The sequence below is a fragment of the Protopterus annectens genome, chromosome 1.part0, assembly GCF_019279795.1.
Source record: "Protopterus annectens isolate FY-2018-M chromosome 1.part0, PAN1.0, whole genome shotgun sequence".
NCBI lineage: Eukaryota > Metazoa > Chordata > Ceratodontiformes > Protopteridae > Protopterus > Protopterus annectens.
The window spans coordinates 366,029,644-366,045,058 of record NC_056725.1 but is presented as its reverse complement, the minus strand read 5'-3'; positions in this window follow the sequence as shown (position 1 = coordinate 366,045,058).

Genomic DNA, 15,415 nt, shown 5'->3' with positions numbered 1-15,415 from the left:
TACCTAAATGTTATGAGAAACAGAATAAGCAACTAAACTGCTACAAGATTACGCTTTTCTGTAGGCAAAACAATTACGTTCTGTCCTTTGTACTGGCCATGGGTATGTGTCGGCCTGTAAAATCTGATGTCTGTACCAAACATGTCCCACTTTGGCCATTTGAAAAGGTGGCAACCCTACTGTGACATTTGCGGTGAACACAGTATATTTCACAGGCCGACACATACCCACGGTCAGTTCGGCAGATAGAACTTACAATTCTTGCCTATATCTAAGCTTATTCTTGTAGCATTTCAGTATCTTATTCTGTTTGTTATGACATTTATGTAATATACGTTCAGTGAAATATTGCATGACGTCTATGGAACAATTATGTCCTATATTCTCTGGACATTTGCCAGTTTTACATGTTTGTGTCAGGACACAACTGCTCACAGAGGGACTGTCACTCGCAAAGTGGGGCAGGTGGTAATCTTGGTCGACGGTACATATCATACTGTTCCTTTCGGCCTACATGTGTCCGTATTGTTATGGCTGTTTATATGCTCCTTCTGTTTCGTTTACATGCGTGTGCTATTTCCTATCACATTTGGTATGTGAAATACGGACATACCTTTTGTATGTGACTGTTACATGACTTGTGGGATATGATTCAACATACGGTCACTACATATATCTACATTTCTCCTCATGTATTTTGTTATGGACACATCTGCACAGCTATGTTCCCTCCCTCACATTATGGGTTGGCTGGTGACCCTCTCCGTTGGACTGGACGTACCTACTGGTGGCGTGCTAACATATGATATGTTTCACTTCCACATGGTATAGCTATCAACACTATGTTGGACTACGGGCATTTGTTCAAGGGTAGGGACCCGTTATTCCCTACCGTGCATTTGTGTTTGATTCTTCATTTTCTGTTCACAGGGACTATGCTTTGCATACATTTCAGTATCCATGGACACTGATAGGTACGATTACTATTGCTGGCGGAATATAATATTCAGCAGTTTAGGTTGCTCCTCGACAGTCGACATTGACATGCCTCCCTGCGCAACTTCAATACGCCCCTTGCACTCGCGCACGTTTCCTATGCACATGGCTGTGTGCCTTCATTAATATGCATATGGCGCGACTACTCCATATATACGCCGCACGGCCGGCGCAAGCCTTACACCAGCCTTGTGCCGAGCTTCATGAATCCCAGGGTGTATCTTGTGTCTGTGAGTCAAACACCATTATACCAGGCCCCATTCTCTAGCTTTATATATCATTTTTTATACATTTCCTTTCTTTTTATTTTTTTTTTGTACTTATCCCTTTACATTTTCTTTTTCTGTCTTTTTAGAATTCATTTTCTCCCTTTTACTACCCAGTTTATGTCTTCATCACTTATTTAAGAACCTTTATCTATATCCTATTTATTATTTTCCCCATCCAATTTTTATTCTATTTCTGCTACTTCTAAAATTCCATCTCTTTATTTTCATCTTTCTTTTTTCCTTTTCTTAATCTTATTTTCATTTTTTGCAATCCATCCACAAATGTCCAATTTTGTTGAATTTATACCATTTCAATTCAAATTTTTGCATCATTACCCATTTCCCCACAAATATAACATTTTCTGTTGTCACAGTTACTTATCAAATGCCCTTCTTTTTCACAAAAAAAAAAACAAAAAAAAAACAAAAACGTTTGGGTTGTTCCCAGTTTTTACAACATCCCTGTTACCTATTTTCTCTTTCTACTTTTCACACACTATTACAATCCCAGCCACCAGTCCATAAACCCCCTGTGTCATAAACTTTTGGAATGTCCAGTACTTCTTTACATAAAGCTTTCAAATGTCCTTTCAAAGTCTCTCATTCTATTTCTGTTTGAAATTGTACATGAATCTTCTTTTTTGTTTCCCTGTTAAATGCTTTTATCACATAAAGATTTCATGGTTACAGTTTTTCTTTTTGTCATATTTTCCAAGAAAATATTCCATTGAAAAAAAGTTTCAAATATAAAGTCACAAAATGTCTCTTTATTAATAAGAATAAATGCTCTTATCTCATGTGCATTTTTACCCAAAGAAGTTATTAAATCACCCCATTTCTTAGCCTTCTTTACTTTGAATCCTTATCACGTACTTTTGTTTTTCATTTTCGTCTGCCTTCTTTTCTGTTTCTTTACTTTTGCCTTCTTTTACTTTCTCTGCATATGTTTTCGTTTCCATCTCACCACTATTCTTCAGGACTGTCTCTGCATCTTCCTTTTGTATTTTCACAATAACGTTCCCCCAAGAAGCATCTCTTTCATTTTCTGGCTCACCCGGCACCACCAATTCTTTAAGTAAATAATCCCACAACCCCTGCAACTGGTGGGTTTTAATTATACATCCATCATTTGCTGACTCATCTCCATCAAACAGGTTTCTTTTAAACATTTCTTCAGAATGTTGCACACATTCCCATTTATTTCATCCACTCTCCATCATCTCTTTCTCTCTCCATCTGCCTCCCTGTTTTTCTGGGCCACTTCAGTGACTGAAATGGAAACAGGAAATACTCCTCCAAAATGGGTCCTACTCACAACAGTAAAGAATAGGAGAATTTCCTTAGTGCCCTGGTTAAATTCTCCCCTATTCAATATGAATACCACCTCAAGTTTTCTGTGCAGCTAAGCTGTAAGATTAGTGTGATTAGCCCAGCAAACAAAAATAAAACAACAAATAAAAGTATTGTGTCATGATAGGAGTAAGAAAGATATTCAGAGAGCATATTTCTACTAGTCAGTCATCCAGTGGTACATAACTTGAATAGGTTAAAGTAGAAATTGTTTTCAGATTTATTGAAGTGGAGGTGCCTGGATTTCTCTTTTTATAGGAGGCATTGATACACCTAATGGGACTAACCCAGTCAACAAAAGGATAACTAGATAAATACAAATGTCCATTTTAGATTGCTGTACTTTCTGACTTTGCACTCTGATTGGATAGCTTCTAGTTGATTCAAAATTAAAAAAAAAAAAAACTTCTATTATGGGGCTTCTGGCATGAATGAGCCAGACTAAACAGCTAATTTCTTTTCATGGCACCTCCAAGCTGACAAAATTCATAATTTGCAATTTTTTTTTTTTACTTTAGTTGAATTTTGCCTGTAATTCATATCAATTAAAGCTTCACCTATGTCAATTTGAAGACTGATATGTAAAAAGATGATCTAGGAGACTTTCTTCATTACGAATTCAATACATTCTCAGCTTCCCAGCCACCGACTCATAAGATTTAGACCAGTATTCAGAGTCCAGAACTTTGCAAATGACTTTATGGTTATCTGTGAATAGTGGTGCTACAAAAATAAGCAAATAAGGTCAGCAAAAATCATTTGCAGTGAATGGAAAAAAGCAGTCTTTTATGAAAACACACCCACTTCTCTCAAAAGAGTAAGTTGTGTAATGTTTAGAATTACAAAGCTACAAATTACTTTACCAAAGCCTGAGGGTTCATTTTTTTGTTTTTTTCATATATCACAGGTGGCAGTGGCTAAGCACAGGCATGGTTAACGTATTGAAGGAAAGCTGTGGACTGTGCAGCACTTAAAATTGATTTTTTTGAAAGAAAATGGATTTATAAAGTTTCATATAGGGGTGTTCTTTTGTGGACACCCTGATGCTTTCATTAAAGAATAGAATAGGAGAGTTAGAAAAAAAATGAAAAAAGGGGAGATATACAAAGAGAGGAACACACACAAGGAAAACATCAAGAGGGTTTGTGCTGGAGGAGGTGGGAGAGGATGGGCACTATGTCTTTGTCAGGGGGATAGACCCCATTCCTATTTTTTTTAATTTGTTTTTTATATGAGAGGGTAGTGTGGGTGGGAAATAGGTAAGAGGGTATATCAGAAAGGATAAGGGAAAAAGGCTGAGGAAGATCCATCTGATGTTCTAGTCCACATAGTCTCAAATATGTCCACTACCAGATAGTGTTGCAGTGGAGGGCCTAGATGTGGAGGGAGTAGGGGCATGTGTTGACACAGTGGTTGGCATCAACTGTGAGAGCATGTCTTCCACATGCTGAAGAGAGGCTTCAACTGGTTGAATTCTCTTAGCTACTTTCTCCACCAGTACATCCTCTACCAAGCTTCAAAGCTTCTTTTGGTAAGGCTTGCCAGGCTGTCACATGCTTGGGTGCCTGCAGGACCAGTGCCTCCACACCGTCCATGTGAGGATGCCCCTGGATAGACAGAGGGTCATTGTTCCCTAGTCTGGGAGGTATGAGCCTAGCCCACTCCTGAGGAATTTGAACCTGTTAAAAAAAAGGAAAACAAATGGGAGAGAAATAAAACAATAAAGCTGAAAGAAATGCATAAGCAAAATAAGATTAACAGAGAAAAAAGGGGGGAGCGACAAATGAGAAAGTGCGCCCTAAATCTACACATCATATTTACATGCCATTTCATACACTATTGAAATATTGTAGTAAAAATCTTTATTGAAGTGAAACTTTTTATGGGAAGGGCTTATGGATACAATTGGAATAGTTATTTGGGAAGTGCTTTTGTATTTGGAAAGAATGATATGAGTAATGCTAATGCATACATCTGATGAATTCATAGGGCAAGTGCTCGTGACTTCTTGAAAGAGAGTGTGTATCTCTCAAGTTATCCATATACAATACATTCAATACAGTACTAAAAATACCCTTTTGTAATGATTTAGATGTAATCAGTTAAAAACAGTAACATTAGTTTGAACTGTAATTATGTGCATTTAATTGCATTTCTTTCATCAGCAAAGGTATAAAAAAAACTCCTTATGAGTGTGTGTGTGTGTGTGTGTGTGTGTGTGTGTGTGTGTGTGTGTGTGTGTGTGTGTGTGTGTATCCCTGTCTAAAGAATAACTCCTTTTTTTGTTTTCTTTATTTCCTTTTACATATGCACATCTGTATGAATTTGTACAATACTGCACTAATATTTCCTGGCATACAAGTGAAAAATAAGTGTGAAATGTGTCTAGAATGTTGTTTTTAAAATACTATGCAGTGCATGTAATGCTGTGTACAGGTATAACTAGTTCACAAACACAGAAATGTTGCAATTCATGGAAGTTGGCATTTCCTTTGCTGTTCAATGTGTCTGATTTAGTAAGTAAGGTAGAAATAAAACATTTCTCAGTATAATTTGTGGTGGTCATTCATCACAGCAACCTCCACCCCTTCCTCAACTTTCACTCTAACTAGGGTATAGGGTCTCAGACTTCAGCTATGTTGCACATGCAGGTAGAACAATTAATTATGCTAACTCTATTAGTTATATTTCTATGGCCTACACAAAACGGCTTCATGCAATGTAACTATTAGGTCAGTTTATGCAACATTAATAAATTGCAATGTGTAATTTGGGCCTATATTACCATATCAATTAAACCGTGTTAACGACATGTTCACTGAACACGTCTTAATCGACATGGAAATATTGCCTTATCAAAAACCCGAATGGCTGAGTCAGTGAACTTTTTCCTTGGGAAAAAAATCTCTTGGACATACAGAAAAAAAAAACACACTTTTAAACTCTACAACGTGGGGGGCCTGTGCCCCCCCATACCCTCCTAACTAAATATACCAACTCCAAGATTGCACTGCAGTTGGGAATAGGGCAAATCCCTGGTGATGGCTGAGCAATTTTTTCCCCTGGGGAAAAACAATTGCTGACTCAGCCGTTCGGGTTTTTGACAAGTCATTATTTCCGTGTCAGTCAAGACATGTTTGGTGAATATGTCTTTCAACATGGTAATATAGACCCATGTAATTTTAATTTTATTTTCATCATTTATAAATCCATTAACAAATACTTCTTCTCTTAACCTAGTACATGATTTATGGAACTACATACACAGATTGTTATTTTAAAAAACATATGTCACATTTGTATATATTATAAAAATCTGTTAACACATTACTAATATCCATCATTTTTAAAAAGATGAGTGTATGATTACAGACATGCTCACAATATCCTCTGCATTTCATAATAGCATTTCAAGTATTATTTTCAGGTACACACATCTTTCATACAAAATACCAGTGGTTATGCAAACTTTTAAACTTTTTTTATCTTTAACTCAATGTAAACTTGAACATTAAGAAATACATTTTATGTTTTACATACTATAGAATTATGGCCTTCTTGTTACTACCTGGTCTACCCACTCATCCAGCTAGTCAGCCCTACGCTTATGCAAGTTCTCAAGCTGGTGACAGCACTGCTGGCCAGAGTGGTTTATATCTGTCAGGATTGACAGCTGGTCACCCAGCTCCTGCCAGATAGCATTTTCTTTCCAAGTTATATGACATCTGCATGCCTCAATCTTTTCCCAATAAGAATCACTGAGAATGTACAGCATTATCATAGTCTCCTTGTTGAACAAGCTAGAATCACAGCCCTGTGCCTTCACAGTTCATGCCATCATTCAAAGTGCCAGAACAACAAGGAAAGTATGGTTAGAGATGCATTAATCAGGGTAAGAGAATGGGCGATCCCTAGATCGTACCCGGATTGGAGAACTAACGTTCTCCAGAACGGTGTTAACGTGCAAGTAATGCCCACTAAAAATGAGTCCAATGATTAATGGCAGCATATCAAGCTGCCGTGGAGCTTGGACTGAAAAAAATCTAACTGCTGCCATTATTTTACTCTCACTGAGCAGCGCTTCTGCTGTTTAGCGAGTGTAAAATATATTTAAAAAAAAAAGAAAATTAAACACCAAAAGTGTATGTGTTTATGTCTGTGCGTGTGAGTATATGCACGCATGTGAGTGAAAGTGAGATTATTATTTTACAGTCACTAAGCAGCCCTTATGCTGTAGCGAGTGTAAAAACTATAACAGAAGAAAGTGTGTGTGTTTATATGTCTATATGTGTGTTTGTGTTTCTGTCTGTGTGTGAATCCTTGCTTGTGTGCATGAAAGCGAGGTGTGTGTGTGAGTGAGAGAGAGAAAGTGAAGAGTGAGAGCGATCAAGCACTGGCATCAGCAGCACTGAGGAGGTTTACATACCTCTCCCCTCTTAGATCAAGTTATCTAGATAAAGCCTAAAATAAAGGGGGAACCAAGCCTCAAAATAACTCTGTTAAAAAAAATCACAAAGTTGTTTGAATAATAAGACTTGTGTTAGCATGCATTTTTAAAGTGGAAGTGTGTGTGTGTATGTGTGTGTACTTGTGAGAATAAGTATCTCAAGAAATCTGGATAAAGTCTGAAATAAAGGGGGAACAATGGCTCAAAAATAGGAACAGATTTTAATTGTCGTTTTTATAAAAATCACAAAGTAATTTAAATAACAGGATTTGTGTTAACATGAATTTTTGGAAGGAAATAAAGTCTGAAAGTTAAATATATGTCATTATTTAATGACTTCAATCCCCAATGACTAGCAAGAAACCATACATTTTAGCAGTAAGGGGTGAAAAATAATGCAAATATCTAGACATTTTTAAAAGTGATATATTTTGGATGTAAAATGCTTCTTCCAACACCCTTTACATATACTACAGCAACTTTAAAACATTAGGTGGAGGAACTATTTTACATCAAAAATATATAAAAATATAGTAATGAAAAATATAAATAAGTAAAACACAACAATTTTACAGATAGCCCATTCTCTAAGCACAATAATGCCCTCCAGGGTATGTGTTATTGTGTAAATAATGCCCTTCCAGGGGGTTAGAAGCAATCTGCATGCTGTGTCATGCCTTGAAACACCCCTGGGTGGGTGTTATTTACACAGTAACACACACCCTGTTGAGCAGTATTGCTTGCTTAGAACCACTCCCTATGGAGTGTGACATCATCCTAACCAAACCCTGTTTACCAGGAGGAGTATTACAACAGCTGTTGATATTACTGGCAAGTTTGGTTTAACCAAAACTGCCTTGCCACATACTTTTTTCTTAAATAAAACCAGTTACCTTTCCCTTGTATGGTTGATTAAAATTGCTATCGCTAATGCTAATTGGTAAAAGTTATTTTTTGTACTCTGACACTAGTATGTCTCATGTAGTACAGCAGAAGTTTTCTTTTAAGTTTTAGCTTTTTTCGGGGGGGTGGAAAGAAATGTCAGCATATGTATTATTTTTAAGAATTATGAAATTATGATTTATTTAAGGTGCTGGGGTATGATGCAAAAAGTTGTCTGGGCAGGGATTACACTTCAGAATGCTGCAAACTTGACATGCAAATTACTCCATTTTTTATTTTTTTAACTACATTCTGATTTTGGCAAGTCTATGGCCACTCGCACAATCCTGTTGCAAGCTTGGGACAGCTGTGGAGTGCTGCAGACTGTGGAGCTGTCTGCAGTGTGTCCACATTGATCTGTTGTGTTCATGTTACTTTGGCTGTGGATTCATGATCACTGAAAACCTAAAATTCAACAATACATCTCAGCACACATTTGCATACTACTGCAAGTCATAGAGATAAATATAAATTAGCCTAATTTGTATATGACACTTGTAAATGGCCCTGAAGTTTCACCAATATGTTGAGCATTGCCATATTAATTTGCCAATAGCCAAATTAGGTGGCAAAAGCATTTGGACACTGCAGACTTATTACAGTAAGGAAACACTTTAAAAATATTATAATGTAATAAGAGGCATGTCAAAATATATTTTATTATTAAATTAAGGGTCATATTTAATGAGCTTACATAAATGATGTACATACTATGACAGCAGTGACTGATTGCTAGATTTGTATAATTTGGAAGTTGGATTTCGTGATGGCAGCATTGGAAATGGCTACTGATGAAAGAAAATGATCATTACTGTGGTATAATTTATTGATTGTGCATACTTGGGTATAAGTTCAGTAATTTACTGCTGAAGTTCTGCAGTGAAAAGGATATTAACAGGCATGTGTGATGAATTTGAGTTTTTTGGAGTGACAGTAATGAATAAAAAATGGCAGTCTTATAACAACATGACAATGGCAGGGGGTAGCGCGAGGATGATTTTTGAGACAAAATTATTACATTCTTTACCAGAATGGACTGTATGTAATATATAGTAATTTTCAGTGCCTATATTGAGATTTCATTATGTAATTATATGTTTTGTCTGAAGTAACATTTTTATTTAATGTAAGTGGCCAGTGGTTTGTACTTTAAAAGCCGATTACATCTGTGATGATATGGATAAGTGGCAGCATAGCAAGCTGGAGTTTTGTAAAGAATGATATGTCCTGTGAATATCAAACTGATTCATGCAAGATGCTTGTGTTACAAATGTATTAGAACTATATGTTATTTGTATATCAAACTGATTTGTACATATGCTTATGCTGAAAATGTATTTGTGAAGTTTGCTTGTGTTAAAATGTATCAACAGTGCACTCTGCTGAAATGAAAAGAAATGTACATGTATTATTGCAACTGAATTAAATGTATATGTTTTAATAGAGGACACTGGGACAGCAAAGGTTAACATTAAGAAAATGTAAATAAGATGTTAGACCATTAAAACGGCACACCACAGTACTGCATAGGACCGGAGATGCTGGGTCTGGCAAAGAGCCTTTGTACATTAGCTCAGTGAAAAGAGGGGAGGCCCTATGCACTATTATAAACATTTAGATGTGTATTGTGGCCATCTGTCCTAAATTCCTGTCTCAGCTTCAAAGGGGAATACTGTGAGCACCTAGAGTCAGGTGACCAGATGAGGTCATTCTGCCAACCCTCTTGGAAATTATATTTTAGATATTACAAAGAGCATTCTGTTTTGGGGATCCTGACTAGAAAGACCCTCACCCACGGCCTCTTGCCTTGCAGTAGTAAGTAACTTAACTAGGGAATAGTAAATTCTTCATATATTCAGTCAGGAATATAGTGAAGCTCAGTTCATAGAATCTTTTTCTTTATTTGTATGAGTCTATCTATCAATGTTAATTTCAATATGTTCTGTGATTTGAACTCTGTGGTTTACTCTAAATATATATTCAGTATTTCCATGCTCTTTTATTATTTATTATTAAATATATTTAAAACTTTTGTTGTGGCTGGTCCTAATAGAAAGTATCTAACCTTTGAGGGAACTTATAATTATTTGGTGACACTGTGTGGACCACTCCAGAAGGCCTAGCCATCTTGGTGAACTACTACCATTTATATTAGTATTAATATTACATAGTATAATTGGACACACTTGGTTAAGAGCCTTAGAGTAACTGACTGGTGGCAGTGAATCTACCTTATAATCTGGGCAAAGCTGGTAGAATGGGTAATATGTGCCAGGCTTTTGTGTGTGTCTGTGTGTGTGTGTGTGTGTGTGTGTGTGTGTGTGTGTGTGTGTGTGTGTGTGTGTGTGTGTGTGTGTGTGTGTGGTGTGTGTGTGTGTGTGTGTGTGTATGTGTGTGTGTTTGAAAATTAAATCTTAAAGAGTATATGTGTCAGCTACTTGGTGCAGGGACATGAAGCCCTGAGTTCACAGAGAGGGTGCTGGTGGACTTGGCTTGGACACTCACTGAGGACCTAACCCTACAGCTGTATCACTGGGGAGTCTTACTAGGGACCTGGAGGGAGACAAATATAGAGACATCCAGACCCTGGGCTGAGTGTGTTCCATGTGTGCTCTTAAGGGAATTTGTACGTGATGCAGAGAGGTCTGCATCTGGAAATACTGAGTGAATCCATTTTTATTCCAAGTGTACATCCCTCTCTGTGTCAGTGGTGAGGATTCATGCTCCTTGATTACTGGCCCAGAGTGGGGACAAGACATATTGGTGTCCATCACATATTGGTAGCAGTGGTGGACATCACAACATCAATACACTATTGTCACACTTTCTGACTGTGGCTGTTTTTTTGCACATGTGATAATGATGGAAAATAAGGAATAAAAGCAAGTAAAGGATAACTTCAGCCATGAGGAAAATTGTGTCCTCATGGCAGCATTTAGGAAATTATCTTTGGTAAAGGGAGACCCATACAAGCTGAGAGAAACAAAGCCTAGAATCAAGTAGTTGTTGAAATTAATGCAGTAGGTGGCAGAAACTGAGTATTGACACAGTGCAAGAAAAGAGCAAATTAAATGATAGCACTTGCTAGAAGTAAGCCAAAGAGGCAGAATACAATGTTCTGTACCACTGGGGGGCTCTGAATATTATTCAATTAACACCAGATGAGGAATACCTTTTATCCATCTGTGGGGATGACTAGGACACTGTGGAACAGGACTAATAAGAGATGGTGTGGTCACTGCTCCAACTTAGCAATGTCTGCAGCAGCAGCAGCGACACTCATCTGCTTATGATGGTTGGTATAAAATCAGTAACACACATGTATATAGAGAGAATTAAATACTGACAAGGAATGATGTAATTAAACATGTCACAATTAATTATTATTAGATGAAGCTTGTACATTAGCAAAGAATGGGAATGAAGGCAGTATGCATGGCAAATGTCCCACTCACCTCCTTGTAAGCATGCATTACTGTATTCCATTCCATTTTTGTTAATGCTTTCAAAATGTTTTTTTACAGGATCAGCATCAGAAACAAGCAGTTCAACTATATAAATAAATGTGGATGATATCTGCAGTAGAATGGATGTTGCTGCTACTGATGATGCTGATGATAACAGTTGTATTTATGAGACAGCCTGAGGAAAGTGCCAGGCAGAATCTCTTACCCTTCATTCTAGTAACACAGCAGAAAGTGACAGTCCATCACAAAGTGAATCACAAGCTGGCATGCTACTCACCCTTGTACAGGAGGAGCTCCCCTGCACCTCTACACCAGTATCTCCAAACCCAATGGAACAATTTGAGGATGATGGCAGGCATTTAGAGGTAACAGTGTTGACAGTGGCACCTTTGCAATGGGGAGCTTGGCACAGGACTTTCTTACAGCTACCCCAGGAATCATGTAAAGCATTGGCTGCCCCACAGGAAATGTGCCATGACATTGTTAGTGCTCAGAGCATGGCTACAGAAAGTCAGATGGAAATAGAGTCATCCAGGCTATACGTGAGGATTTCCAGCACTAAATGGAAATGGCCCACAATAGGGATAATACCACGATCACATTGATGTGTAGCATGGTGGCCTTCAAGCATCAGTGGCTGCATCCATTCATACACTAATTAGGAATTACCAGGGGCAAGCTGGAGTCAGTCTTGCAAGGGGCAAAGGACAGGGTGCTGTCTGGACACAGGGGGGTCAGATCATATGATAACGCCATTACTACTCAGGACAGTAATGTAAGTAGATAAGGTGAACAAGCACAACATATTTCATGCAGGTCATGCTAGGGTTCCTCTACACCTAGCAGAACCTCACATTTGAGGTCACAATCACAGTCACGGAGCAGTGTGAGGTGAATGACAGCAGGATCACCTGCATCAAGTAGGTCACAACATTGGAACAACTCACCTTACAGTTCTCATGGCAGCCTATTCTCAAAATCACTTGCACCATCACCTAGCCTAGCTGTAGGAGATGTGTATAACTCATTTGCTCTTGAACTACTGTGAATCAGCTTTAAAGACACTGTTGACTTTTTAAATGGAATGCAGGGTTGAAGGGAGCACATTTTCAGATGTATGCATTTCATCCCTATAAAACTAGTATGTACACCATAAATGAAAGGAAGACAAAAAAACAATGCTACATGGATTACCACTCCTATAGGTCGCAGTTACCTACAAGATACAAGCAGTAATGCACAAAAATTGTCTGAAGAAATGTATCATAAGGAAATGACACATTATAACATTGGCCGAACTAGGGTTGGTAAAGAGGGGTAACTGTGCAGTGCAGAAAGTGTTGGTTAGGCACAATTAACTGATCCTGATCACTCTTTAATGTAATATTGGCTTTTAAAAGTCAGTATTGCATTTGTGGTCAAACCTGAGTGCTGTAGCTCTCCATGTGTAGTATACACCATATCAGCTGTTTGCTACATTTGTAGCAAACAGTTTGCTACAGTTTAAAAATAAATTAATTCTTAAAACTAAAATATAAGTGCAGAAGCACTCCATGCAGACAGGTGTAAACTGCAGCAACTGTTTGCTACATTTGATGCAAACAGCTTGCTGCAGTTTAAATGAAGATTTTTTTTTTAAATAAAATATTTTAAAGTAGGGCTGGGGGCAGAAAAATGGGACCTGAATGACTGGAACTGGAGAAAGGGGGGGCACATCATGCATGTGGCCACCTTGTTGGTCTGCCAGTAGAAGGAACATCCTTTTTTTTTCTGGGGGTGGTGTGTGTATATCTAACTTTAATAAGCCATTCACTTATGGCTTATTATGCTGAAGTGCTTTTTTTATCCTGTCATGTAAACTAAAACTGCTGCTACGTCACCCTTCCCACTGCACAAATGATGATAGTTTTTTGTGTTTCTGAAGTGAGAAGATGTGTATGACAGCATAAAACTAATCTGCTGTGCAATACCATGGAGTAATCTAAGAAGAGATGGCATAGTATAAAAAAGCAGTATAAGTCATTTTCCTTGAATTTGTAATGCATTAACTCAGGAAGTGTTTCCTTGTTGACAGTGTTCATTACTTTTGTATAGTTAAGTAATCAGTAAAGCTAAATTTATTCATCAAAGCAGACAAAAATGTGAATTATTTTTTATAATGATGCCTTGAGACATCACTAAACAGAAGTCAGTGAAAACTCAGACATGACTTGTCAATAATATTAGTAAACATTTCTAAAAGATAAAAAAAAAATAAGATGCAAGATAGTGTGAGATGAACAGTGACCGCAGACCATGCATCACACAGCATAGCCCGCAGATATCACTACATGTATCAATTATGCATTGATTTTTTTTTACAATAAAGGAAATACACACCTGAATTTCAGGGTCCATAGCTGTGAACTTGATGACACCTCTTTACCTGTGCAGTCGCATACTGTATATGAGCCTGCCACATGGGGCCCCTCACTACTGCTGCCAGCTAGTCATCATTGGTCATAGAGGGATTGGAACTGGGAGCTGCAGTAACAGTATGGGTCACATTTCCACCAGAATGGCACATGACCATGTTATGCAGAATGTAACATGTAGTAAACATACAGCATGCAGTAGCTGGGCCATATTGAAGGGCACATCCGGATTCATCCAGGCATGGCATGCAGTAGCTAGGCCATATTGAAGGGCACATCCGGATTCATCCAGACATGGCCATTCAGGAAGCCAAAGACTCTTTTAATGACAATACAGGTCTGGGACAGCAATGTGTTATATGTCTCCACTGCAGCTCCACTTGGATTTCCCAATGGTGTCATGAGCCGTGGCTCCTGTGGATTTCCGGCATCACCTGAAAAAAAAAAAAAGAGAGAGAACTGTGGGGAGAGAAACAAGCGAAAAATGAGTTTAGTATTCAGCAATGCATTTTAACATGAATAACTACTTAAATACAATATTAAAATAAAAATATTTTTCCACTTACCAATAAGAAGACCAGGTCTTCTTACCATGCAGAAAGAGGTGGCAGAGTGAGCTAATGTGCCAGATGTGGCAATCATGTTTACTGCCAGGATGCTGGACAGAGACATTGATGATGCACCCCTATGCATCAAACACTACCTGGCAATTGATGGAATGGTAGCCATTCCTGTTGTGGTACTGCTTACCCTGTGGATCAGAAGGGGCCCTAATCATATGTAAAGTCAATCACACTGAGTACCTCAAGGAAACATGCCAGCCTATAAAAGGCACTCATAATACTGGCTTGGTCCTGAGGTGACACTGGGAAATAGATATATTTATCAACATGTGCCAAGACTACATCCAGGTACTTCTGCAGTATCTTTGAGGCAGAAGCCTGGCAGATCCTCAGTGTGTCCCCAGCCTGTCCTTGGAAGGTCCCCATGACAAGTATAGTAAGGGCTATACATACCTTGGCATCCAGAGAGATAAGAAGTCCATGCATTCCTCCAGTGACTCTATGGGGGTCAAACATACCCACTCTATAATGTCCTGTCCACTCTGGACTTATCAAGGATTTCTTGATTAACAAAGTTATTATGACTAATCTTTTGTTTTTATTTTCACCTTCTTGGCCAGTGAGTGCTGCTGGGCACAAGCAGTGTTGGCCCAGCCAAGACAAGCAACTCAGACCTGAGACCAAAGCTAGTAGCAAGTGAAAGCATTTTCACTGACTGCAACTGTAACAGATTTGGCTAGGCTTCTCTTTAAATAGTGCATCTGTGAACAGCACAGAACAGTGGGAAAATCTGACTATGAATCGCAAATGGTGTAAAACATACTTGATTAGCATATTAAGATTTGCATCATTCCTCATTTCCATCTCATTATTTGCATAAGCACATTTGAGGTCATTGCTCATTAATATAAATAGCCTCTATGAATCGCAGCTCAGCTGCTCTCGTCCACAAACATTGCAAATTACC